Raw genomic sequence first — 12,174 nt, forward strand, 5'->3', positions numbered from 1 at the left:
TGTCCATACAATTACGTATGCCTTTCATGGAACACAGTACTGCCGCCGGAGTGGCCGAGCGGTTAAAGGCGCTACAGTCTGGAACCGCACGACCGCTACGGTCGCAGTTTCGAATCCTGCCTCTGGCATGGATGTGTGTGATGTCCTTAGGTTAGTTAGGTTTAAGTAGTTCTAAGTTCTAGGGGACTTATGACCACAGTAGTTGAGTCCCATAGTGCTCAGAGCCATTTGTACCATTGAACACAGTACTATTTTTCCCGCGCACGCTTCACAGACACACCATCCACCATCCCCTCTACTACGTAACAACCTTTCAACTCTCGATATCACTATCGCTGTCCCCTGTCTATAGATGTTATATCGTTATCGTAAATTACATAAACCTTTATAAATGTTATTGACTGCATTTTTCACAATTAATAATATTCCAAAAGAGAACTTTAGAAACTTTACCACAGGTACAAAGCAAGAAACATATTTATCCATTGGCAAACGAAATAATCACAATTACATCTTTACATTTAAAAACCACAGTAGAATGTTACATAATCACAATTAGAAATGCCCATATGAACAAAAGAAAAAGAATAGAAATCTAAAGAAAATCACGAAAAAAATTTTATAGGCGTAATTAACAATGCCCTCACAATATCCATCATTGTCTTCTACGATGTACACATTGAACACTAGGGGCGAAAGACTACGTTCCTGTCTTGTAGTGTGTGTAATCCGAGCACTTCGTTCTTCAGCGTCCACTCTTGTTATTCCCTCTTGCCTTTTGTACATATTGTACACTACCATACTCTCCCTGTAGCTTACCCCTATTTTTATCAGAATTTCGAAATTTAGCACTATTTTACATTGTCCAATGCTTTTTCCAGGTCGGCAAATCCTACGAACTTGTCTTTATTTTTTTTTCTTTCTTCCATTATCAACCGCAACATCACGACTGCCTCTCTGCTTTTTCCTTTTCTAAAGCCAAACTGATCGTTATCTAGCACATCCTCAATTTTCTTTTCCATTCTTCTGTATATTATCCTTGTGAGCAACTTAAACGCCTGAGCCATTAAGCTGATTGTGCGATATTCTCGCACTTGTCTGTCCTTGCAGTCTTGGGAACTGTGTGGATGATATTTTTTCGAAAGTCAGATGGTATGTCGACAGACTGATATATTCTACACATCAACTTCAATAGTCGGTTTGTTGCCTCTTCCCCCAATCATTTTAGACATTGTGCTGGAATGTTGTCTATACCTTATGCTTTATTTCTTATTAAGTCCTCCAACACTCTTTTTTATTCTGATTTTAATAATTGGTACCCTACCTCTTCTAAATTGTCTCCAATTTCTTTTTCCATCACGCCACGCAAATCTTCGCCCTCATAGAGGCTTTTAATGTATTCTTTCCGCTCTCTCCTCTGAATTTGATAGTGGAATTCCCGTTGCACTCTTAATGTTACCACTGTTGCTTTTTTATTTCACTGATAGCTGTTTTGACTTCCTGTATGCTCAGTCTGTCCACCTGACAATCATTTCTTTTTTGATTTCTTCGCATTTTTCTTGCAGCCATTTCGTTTTAGCTTCCCTGCACTTACTGTTTATATTATACCTCAGCGACTTGTAATTCTTAGTTTCCTAGAACATTTTTGCGCATCGTCCTTTCATAGATCAACTGAAGTATTTCTTCTGTTCCCCATAGTTTCTTCGCATTGACCTTCTTTGTATCTATGTTTTTCTTTCCAACTTCTGTGATTTCCCTTTTCTAGAGACGTCTATTCCTTTTAAACTGTGTTACGTACTGAGCTCTTCCTTATTGCTATATCTATAGCCTTAGAAAAATGTGTAGCCTTAGAGAACTTCAAGCCTATCTCATCATTCCTTAGTACTTCCGTATCCCACTTCTTTGTGAGTTGATTCTTCCTGATTAGTGTCTTAACCTTCAGCCTACTCTTCATCACTATTACATTGCGATCTGAGTCTGTATCTGCTCCTGGGTACACCTTACAATCCAGTACCTGATTTCTAATCTCTGTCTGACCATGATACAATCTAACTGAAATCATCCTGTATCGCCCGTCCTTTTCCAAGTATACTTCCCCCTCTTGTGATTCTTGAACAGAGTATTCCCTGTTACTAGCTGAAATGTACTACTGACCCCAGTTAGTTTTTCTCCTCTTTCTTTCCTTGTCCCAAGCTCATATTCTCTGGTAACCATTTCTTTTACATCTTCCCCTACAACTGCATTCGAGTCCCCATGACTGTTAGATTTTCAACCCTCTGTACGTATTGTATTACCCTTTCAATATCCTCATATACTTTCTCTATATCGTCATGTTCAGCTTGTGAACTTATACTTGAACAATCATTGTCGGTGTTGGTTTGTTGTCGATTCTTGTAAGAACAAACCTGTCACTGAACTGTTCACAGTAACATACTCTTTGCCCTACCTTCCTATTCATAACGAATCCTACTCACGTTATACAATTTTCAGCTGCTGTTGATATTACACTATACTCATCTGACCAGAAACTCTTGTCTTCTTTCCATTCCACTTCACTGACTTCTACTATATCTACACTCAGCATTTGCATTTCCCTTTTCGGATTTTCTAGTTTCTCTACCTCGTTCAGGATTCTGATATTCCATTCACATGGTCACCTCCCCGTTGATAGTCCCCTCCCGGAGACCCGAATGGGGGTCTAGGACTTTTGCCAGTGGAAAGATGATCATGACACTTCTTCAACTACAGGCCACATGTCCTGTTGATACACGATACGTGTATTTAATGCATGGTTTCATTGCCTTCTGCATCCTCACTCTGTATGTCATTTCTCATTCTTCCGCCTTTAGGGGCAGTTTCCAACCCCTAGGCTAAGAGAGTGCCTTGAACCTCTGTCCGCTTTTCCACCCTCGTTGACAAGGCCGTTGACAGAATGAGGGTGACTTCTTATGCCAGAAGTCTTCAGCAGCCAGTGCTGATTATTAGTCAAAATTTAAGAAATGGCGCGTTCTGAACCCGGGACAGAGGACGTTTTGATTAATCAAAGACGCCATCCCTAGACCACGGTTGCACTATCCCAACACGCTACAAGGTGGAGGAAAGGGTTAATAGTTCCGAGTGGTAGTAGACGGAAGCCGAATCGAAACTTTTATATAATGCATGATGGGACCGTAGGTCATGATGGGTAGGATAACACGAACTCTGTAGCACTGGACTGTGAGAATTTGGCCTTGAAGTGGGGACGTTGCAGAAATATCCGACGTGCGTTGAACGCTACGTCTACTAATCATCGGCAGCCTTCGTCATTGCAGTGTGTTGTTTATTTCGGACTCGACGTTCTACAATTACATCTACATGGATACGCTGCAAATCACATTGAAGAAGCTGGCAGAGGGTTCATTGAACCACCTTCACAATAATTCCCTATTATTCCACTCGTGACCGACCTCATGCATCTTTCCAAGCGAGCTCTGATTTCCGTTATTTTATTATGATTATCGTACGTCCCTATGTAAGTCGGAATCAACAAAATCTTTGTGCATTCGGAGGAGAAAGGTGGTGATTGAAATTTCGTGAGAAGATTCCGCCGAAACGAAACAATCTTTATTTTAATGGTCTCCATCCCAAATCCTGTATCATGTCCGTGACACTCTCTCCCCTATTTCGCGATAGTACAAAATGTGCTGCTTTTCGTTGTTTTCGATGTATTCCATTAATCGTTCTGGTAACATGCCACACCGCACAGCAGTACTCCAAAAGAGGACGGACAAGGGCAGTGTATGGATCCTCTTTACTAGATCTATTAAATTTTCTAAGTGCTCAGCCAATAAAACGCAGTCTCTGGTTTGCCTACCCAAAAACATTTTCTACGTGCTTTTTCCAAGTTAAATTGTACGTCATTGTAATTCCTAGGTATTTAGTTGAATTTATTTCCTTCAGATTAGACTGATTTATCGTGTAACCTTTTAGCAGTCACGTGGATGACCTCACACTTTTTATTACTTAGGGTCAATAAATAATTTTCGAACTATTCAGATATCTTTCCTTAATCGTTTTGCAGTTTTTTTTATCTTCTGATGAATGTACTAAACGATAACCTAATTGGTATACATCTGGACCAGAATACTTGCTTTTATCAAGTGATTTAAGTTGTTTCACTATTCCGAGGATATCTACTTCCAAATTACTCATGTTGGGACCTTCGTCTTGATTCGAATTCTGGAACATTTACTTTGTCTTCTTCAGTTAAGGAATTTCGAAAGGCTGTGTCTAGTAATTCTACATCCGCAGCATTGCCGTCGATAGTATTTCCATTGCTACCGCGCAGATAAGGCATTAACTGTGTCTTGCCGAGAGCATATTTTACATATGACGAGAATCTGTTTGGATTTCCTCCCGGGTTTCGAGGTAAAGTTTCGTTCTGGAAATTATTATAAGCGTCTTTCGTTGATGTCGGCACTAAATTACGAGCTTCTGTAGGAGATCGCCAATCTTGAAGATTTGTCGTTCGTTTGAATTTGGCATGTTTTTTCGTTGTTTTTGCAACAGTGTTCTGACCATGTTTTGTGTACCAAGGGGGATCAGTTCCATCGTTGATTAATTTATTTGGTATAAATCTCTCAACCGCTTTCGATACTATTCCTTTGATTTAAATACACATCTGGTCTACACTTACATTGTTAATGTGGAAGGAGTGGAGATTGTCGCTCAGGAAGGCAGCAAGTAAATTTCATTGCTTTTTTAAATAGGTATATTTTTCGATTATTTTTGGAGAATTTGGGGGTCGTAATAGTTAACGACAACCCTGTGTTCACCAACTCTTTCATCCGTTTTGATGTTACTAGCTCAGGATTATTTCTTGCTAAAAGATGAAGTGTGTCTTCACAACCATTTCCTAAACACTTGGGTTCATGAAGTAACTGTTCGAAACACTTTTCAGAGAATGCGTTTAGCACAATTACAGGTGATGTTTTATGCATACCTCCGGATTTAAACACGTATTTTCGCCAGCTATAATTGTATGAGTTGGGTACGTTTTTGAAATCAAGCTTAAGTTTTCTTTCAGCCTTTCAGCAATTGTATCATCTGAGTCGGGAAAGCAGTAAAAACATTCAATTACTATTTTATTCCGGTTGCCAATAACTACCTCTGCCCATACTAACTGACAGGAACTACCTGCTTCAATTCCGCTACAAGATAAACTACCTCTAACAGCAACACGCACGCCACCGCCGACTATGTTTAGGCTATCCTTTTGGAACACCGTTAGGTTCTTCGCAAAATCTTTAACTAAACTTACCTGCGTCTGTTGCCTGCTTTCAGTTCCTATAACGTTTAGAGTACCTGTGCTTTCTATTAGCGCTTGGAGCTCTGGTACTTTCCCAAAACAGCTACTATGATTTACATCTGTTATACCGATGTTCCCTATCATGTTCTTCCTGAGTTCGACCTGCAGCCTTTGAGACTAAAGCCCTTTTCGTATCTCACCGAGACACTCTAACCTAGAAAACAACCGCCCACGTCACACAGCCCCTGCTACCCGTGTAGCCACCTCCTGCGTGTAGTGGACTCCTGATCTATTCAGCAGAATCCCAAACCCCACCACCCTGTGGCGCAATTCGAGGAATCTGCAGCCTACACGGCTACAGAACCGTCTGAGTCTCTCATTCAGGCCCTCCACTCATCTCAGCACCAGAGGTCCGCAATCGGTCCTGTCGACTACGCTGCAGATGGTTAGCGCTGCTTTCGTCTTCCAAGCAATACTGGCAGCCTTTACCACTTCTGTTAATCGTTTGAAACAAGAGAGTATTTCTTTCGATCCAAAGCGGCACTAACCATTGGTATCGATTTGAGCCGCCATCTGCAATTGGCTGCACCCTGTACTATTCATGACATCCGGAAGGATCCTTTCCACGTCTGGAATGACTCCATCTGGTATGCACAGGGAGTGCACATTGGCTTTCTTCCCCTCCTTGGCAGCCATGTCACTAAGGGGCCCCATAACGCGACTAACATTAGAGTTCCCAACTACCAGAAATCCCACTCTCTCTGATCGCTCTGATATTGACAAATGAGAGGTTCCCTCTGAAACAGGACAGGCTCAGCGACAGTGTCAGCGACAGACAGCACTTGGAACCTGTTTGTCAGATTAACCACTAAGCAGCAAGGCTTTACGTGCGGCGCTATGGGCAGACCTTCGCCGCTTGCCGCGCCCCGATGCGACCTCCCACTCGACCACGGGTGAAGGGTCAGCCTCAATGCAAGCAGCCGACCCACAACGGTGATGCCAATCCATTGCAGCTTCAAGCTGTGTAACCAGAATCATCCCAGCCTGGAGCTGAGAGCAAAGTGTCACCAACTCAGCTCGCAACCGCACATAGCAATTACAGTCCCTACCCATACCAAAGAGTGGAAAACTACACAGACAAACGGACTATCGAAACTCGTGTAGTGTAACGACGTAAGTTTTTTTATAAATGATTTTCTTTTGACATATGACCATGTGTAGACTTCGTCACCTACGTCAGTTACAACACACTTCAGAATTATTTATATTCCTTTTAAATTGTCTCAGAATGCTTCTTGAACGAAACTGTAAAACATCATTTGAGTCGTATGAGAAGAATTACGTCACTCCGTCCAATTGGTTTGCGTAAACTTTTTCAATTTAGATGTCGTTTGTTTCCCCTCAGAAATTATATTGATGCACGTTATATGATTTAATAAATATTAGAATCACATTGAATAAACTTTCAAGATTCAAACTCGCGATGAACGTTGTCAAAAATTAATAACCTTGTCAAATATATTATTAATTCATTCACATAATTCTTCATAAATAAATTCTCAGAACACGTATTTCAACTTTAGTAGCATCCACTAATTTATTATCTTCCTACGTATAGACGTGAACCTGAGCCTTGACAAGACAGAACCGAACATTTACATCATGATTAAACTTTCTATGACGTCATTGTTGTACAAACATTACAAATTCTCAATTATTTAATTTTTAGAAGCACGACGCAACAACTCGGTTTCAGGATCTTCTGTTGCTCTTTGGCTGTCGACCCGCGACGTATAGTGGCCAGCAATTTTCTCTCTGGTCCCGGCAGCGAAGATGCTGTCTCCGTTCGTTGCGCCGCCAGTTCCGTACATGAAACATAAAAAATAAATACAAAACTTTAGATAATTCACAGCTATTACAAATATTACAAACATACATAAAGAAAACAATAAATTAAACTTATATTCACCTGCAAACTGGGCTGACACTGGTAGATGGGGGACGCTTCAATTTCACGTCCCACTGCATACCCCACCCAAAAGCTCAGTTTGTCAGGTTTTAGCCGAAAATAAAACTTTTTCTTTATACAGCATTTAACTGTTAATACATTTTTCTCAAATTTTACGTAATCTAGAGTCCTTGCTCTTAGATAGATTTAATCTTTTTACTACAATATTGTTGTGACTATTCGTCGTTTACTTTTAATTGTGCTATTATGTTAATTCACAACCGAATATATGGGGATTACTCCTTTTCATTTAATAGTTGCTAGTAAATAGTAACTTAGTACGTTCTTTAACGTTATTGCATTAGGACAGAGCGTTCAAATTGTGATAGGTTAGTTTCAGTTTTATTCTTTTACTAGAGTTATTCTTTCCAAAATGTATATTACTAAAAAGTTTCTCGCAATAACTAATAGTACTATTTACATTACGTCGCTCTTTTTCCTAATGATTTATTTATGCCTGAGGTCAAGATGAAATCAAGCAAAATTTTCTTTAGAATCTCGGCACGGCTTTTTTTACCTTCGGACACTTTGTTGGGTAATGGCAATTTATTTAGGAGAAACAAGCGAGAGAGCCCCGTTTGGTGTGTTCTATATCAACACTATTACAAATCTCTATTAAAGGCACTCTGCTATGTTCTCGTGAGCCATTCAGCTCTGGACGCCCATGGTCCCTAAAATCATTAACCATCCCCTTTGGTTCCTACTATCCGAGTAAATATAAAATATACAAAATTCCTTCTGACCTAATAACAAAATTTCTTCCATATAAATCCCCTTTTAGTTATCTTTCTCCTTTTGAAGTACCGGTAGATTATTGTAGAACACTTGTTTAAACTTTCTGTTATTTCTTTAAAATAACACGTAACTATCACGAAAAACTTTACATGAATAAACTATGAACGCTCTTCCGTGTGTAACATATACTAAATATTAACTTATTTAGGAATGAAGGGTTTAATTTGATCGACACTATATAATCCTTTAATTACACCTGATGAAGGTTCCATAAGATGTAACGCTTTGGGATGTACAATCTTATGAACAACATATGGACCTTCAAATATAAAGAAGAATTTTCTACATTCCTTATTGATCTTCGAACTTTTAGGATGAGATCGTACTAATACGAGGTCTTCCTTTTCTCGTTCGGATGGACAATGCGTAGAATAACATTTTCCTTTCCTTTACATAATACGGTAACCTACTACTTAGGACTCGTATTAGATGACTTTCAATAGTTGGTTCTTCAATTAATTTAGCACGGTTTAAATGCCATTCGAAATAATTCTAATCACCTCCCCACCGTTTAGAATATGGAGGAGGGTCTAACAACTCTAAAGTTAAGTGTTGTTGTTTTCCTCTTGACCAATAATTTTGTTTAAACTGCTTAACAAAATCATCCCAGTCCCTAAATTCAGTTCTATGCAGTACTGCCCATTCCGCAGCTTCTGCTTCTAAATATCCTATTACAAATTGAATCCGTTTTTCATTACTCCATTTAGGAGATAATGAAGTTTCAAAAGCTCTTATAAAGATTATAGGGTGAAGTTCGCCTCCTGGTTTGAATAAAGGAAATCGACTTGCTACGTTTGAATTTGTCGTTATATCATCCCAACATTCTGCGAGAGACATAGTTGGATTTTGTTTAGATTGCAGAGACGGAATTGCGTCTGATTTGCTTGCCGTGATTTCTTTATTTGTATTGTTGTCGTCCGAGCTAGCAAACACGATGCGACTGTTGTCTCTGATTACGTTATTACATCTACTACTTGAAATGTTTTCATTATTATCTAATTCCGATAACCGTTTAGTAATTTCCTGCATTCGCATTTCTGTATTGGATACGCGGTTAGCTAATATCGATTCTTCACTGTGTTCACGATGTGAACGCTCTGTACCTTCGTCAATGTTATTATCTTTGGAAGTCTCAAGGTTACTGCATATTTCGGTAATTAAAAATTTCATGTTTTCCATTTCAGTATGATCTTTTTCTACTCGATGAGTTAATGTCTCTAGTTGTACATTATCTATTGAAGAAATCTCTACAGGTTTGGTAGAAACCTCTTTAATAGATTCTAATAATTCTCTATGAACAGTTTTTATTTGCATAGAAAATTCATCTCGTAACTTATCGTTATTTTTCTCTATTTCATTTACAACTAAGACATTGACATTATCTAGTCTCTTGGTTAAGTCAGTAATATCATTTCGCATGCGAGCTTTTTCCTCACGCGATTTCTGGATATGTTCTTCTAACCTTTTACAATTGTCAGCAATCTTATTACTAAGTCCTACTAGTTTTTCCTGGATTTCAACTTTAGAAGCCTCTATTTTATCACTTAATTCTCGACTGGTTTCATTAAGATGTTCCTGTAACCTGTCTGTCGATTTTGTTACTCCCCTTTAAGTTCCTCTTTTAATCTAGCCGTAGATTCTTCGTTAGACTGTTTTAATCTAGCAGTAGATTCTTCGTTGGATTGTTTTAATTCCTGTTTTAATCTAGCAGTAGATTCTTCGTTAGACTGTTTTAATTCCTGTTTTAGTTCCTCTTTTAATCTAGCAGTACATTCTTCGTTAGACTGTTTTAATTTAGCAATCGCCCTAAAAAGGGATCTCATGCTCCTATCGGACATAGATTGCTCTTCGTCTGACATTTCACTTCCCGACATTATTGAAAGATATTAACTAGTTACACACACAGACTTGTAATCAACAATCCCGTAAAAGCACACTCCCTATGTACAACACTCCACTTCCAACTTAAAACAGACTCACCGGACACTAATATTGTAGTTTGTAGTTCTCGGTGATCAGTGTGCTGCTATGGGCTGCAGAAGTAACAGCCGTCGATGCAGCCGCTGAGATGCTGCGACTCCGCTTCCGCAACCGGCAGGACGCCGAGTCGAACACCGGAGACGTCACTGGCTGCAACCACGCCCGGTCCACCGTTGACAGGCGAAGCCCTCAGCAACACCTCTTACCAGCCGGAGGAACGCCCCCCAGCTGACGCACTGGGCCTGTTAGTTTAGGGAGAAAAAGGTTGTCGGGGTTTGCAGCATCCAGCTGCTGCCCAACAGATGCGCCTTCTCGTAGAATAACAGCGTGACCGTACTGCTTGGCTGCGCTCCGTCAGCTGCCCACACCCGCGAAGTCGCCGCTGGCTGGTGAAGGCTCCACGAAAACTCGCGTTGACTTCCGAAGGACTCTTGATATTTTGTTTCGTACCTGTATGACTTAGTTGCACACAAGTACTGTTTTTAAGGTCGCCACGGTGTAGTGTAACGACGTAAGTTTTGTATGAACGGTTTTCTTTTGATATATGACCATGTGTAGACTTCGTCACCTACGTCAGTTACAACACACTTCAGAATTATTTATATTCCTTTTTAAATTGTCTCAGAATGCTTCTTGAACGAAACTGTAAAACATCATTTGAGTCGTATGCGCAGAATTACGTCACTCCGTCCAATTGGTTTGCGTAAACTTTTTCAATTTAGATGTCGTTTGTTTCTCCTCAGAAATTATATTGATGCACGTTATATGATTTAATAAATATTAGAATCACATTGAATAAACTTTCAAGATTCAAACTCGCGATGAACGTTGTCAAAAATTAATAATCTTGTCAAATATATTATTAATTCATTCACATAATTCTTCATAAATAAATTCTCAGAACACGTATTTCAACTTTAGTAGCATCCACTAATTTATTATCTTCCTACATATAGACGTGAACCTGAGCCTTGACAAGACAGAACCGAACATTTAAATCATGATTAAACTTTCTATGACGTCATTGTTGTACAAACATTACAAATTCTCAATTATTTAATTTTTAGAAGCACGACGCAACCACTCGGTTTCAGGATCTTCTGTTGCTCTTTGGCTGTCGACCCGCGACGTATAGTGGCCAGCAATTTTCTCTCTGGTCCCGGCAGCGAAGATGCTGTTTCCGTTCGTTGCGCCGCCAGTTCCGTACATGAAATATAAAAAATAAATACAAAACTTTAGATAATTCACAGCTATTACAAATATTACGAAAATACATAAAGAAAACAATAAATTAAACTTATATTCACCTGCAAACTGGGCTGACACTGGTAGATGGGGGACGCTTCAATTTCACGTCCCACTGCATACCCCACCCAAAAGCTCAGTTTGTCAGGTTTTAGCCGAAAATAAAACTTTTTCTTTATACAGCATTTAACTGTTAATACATTTTTCTCAAATTTTACGTAATCTAGAGTCCTTGCTCTTAGATAGATTTAATCTTTTTACTACAATATTGTTGTGACTATTCGTCGTTTACTTTTAATTGTGCTATTATGTTAATTCACAACCGAATATATGGGGATTACTCCTTTTCATTTAATAGTTGCTAGTAAATAGTAACTTAGTACGTTCTTTAACGTTATTGCATTAGGACAGAGCGTTCAAATTGTGATAGGTTAGTTTCAGTTTTATTCTTTTACTAGAGTTATTCTTTCCAAAATGTATATTACTAAAAAGTTTCTCGCAATAACTAATAGTACTATTTACATTACGTCGCTCTTTTTCCTAATGATTTATTTATGCCTGAGGTCAAGATGAAATCAAGCAAAATTTTCTTTAGAATCTCGGCACGGCTTTTTTTACCTTCGGACACTTTGTTGGGTAATGGCAATTTATTTAGGAGAAACAAGCGAGAGAGCCCCGTTTGGTGTGTTCTATATCAACACTATTACAAATCTCTATTAAAGGCACTCTGCTATGTTCTCGTGAGCCATTCAGCTCTGGACGCCCATGGTCCCTAAAATCATTAACCATCCCCTTTGGTTCCTACTATCCGAGTAAATATAAAATATACAAAATTCCTTCTGACCTAATAACAAAATTT

Source organism: Schistocerca cancellata, chromosome 5, assembly GCF_023864275.1.
Source record: "Schistocerca cancellata isolate TAMUIC-IGC-003103 chromosome 5, iqSchCanc2.1, whole genome shotgun sequence".
Lineage (NCBI taxonomy): Eukaryota > Metazoa > Arthropoda > Insecta > Orthoptera > Acrididae > Schistocerca > Schistocerca cancellata.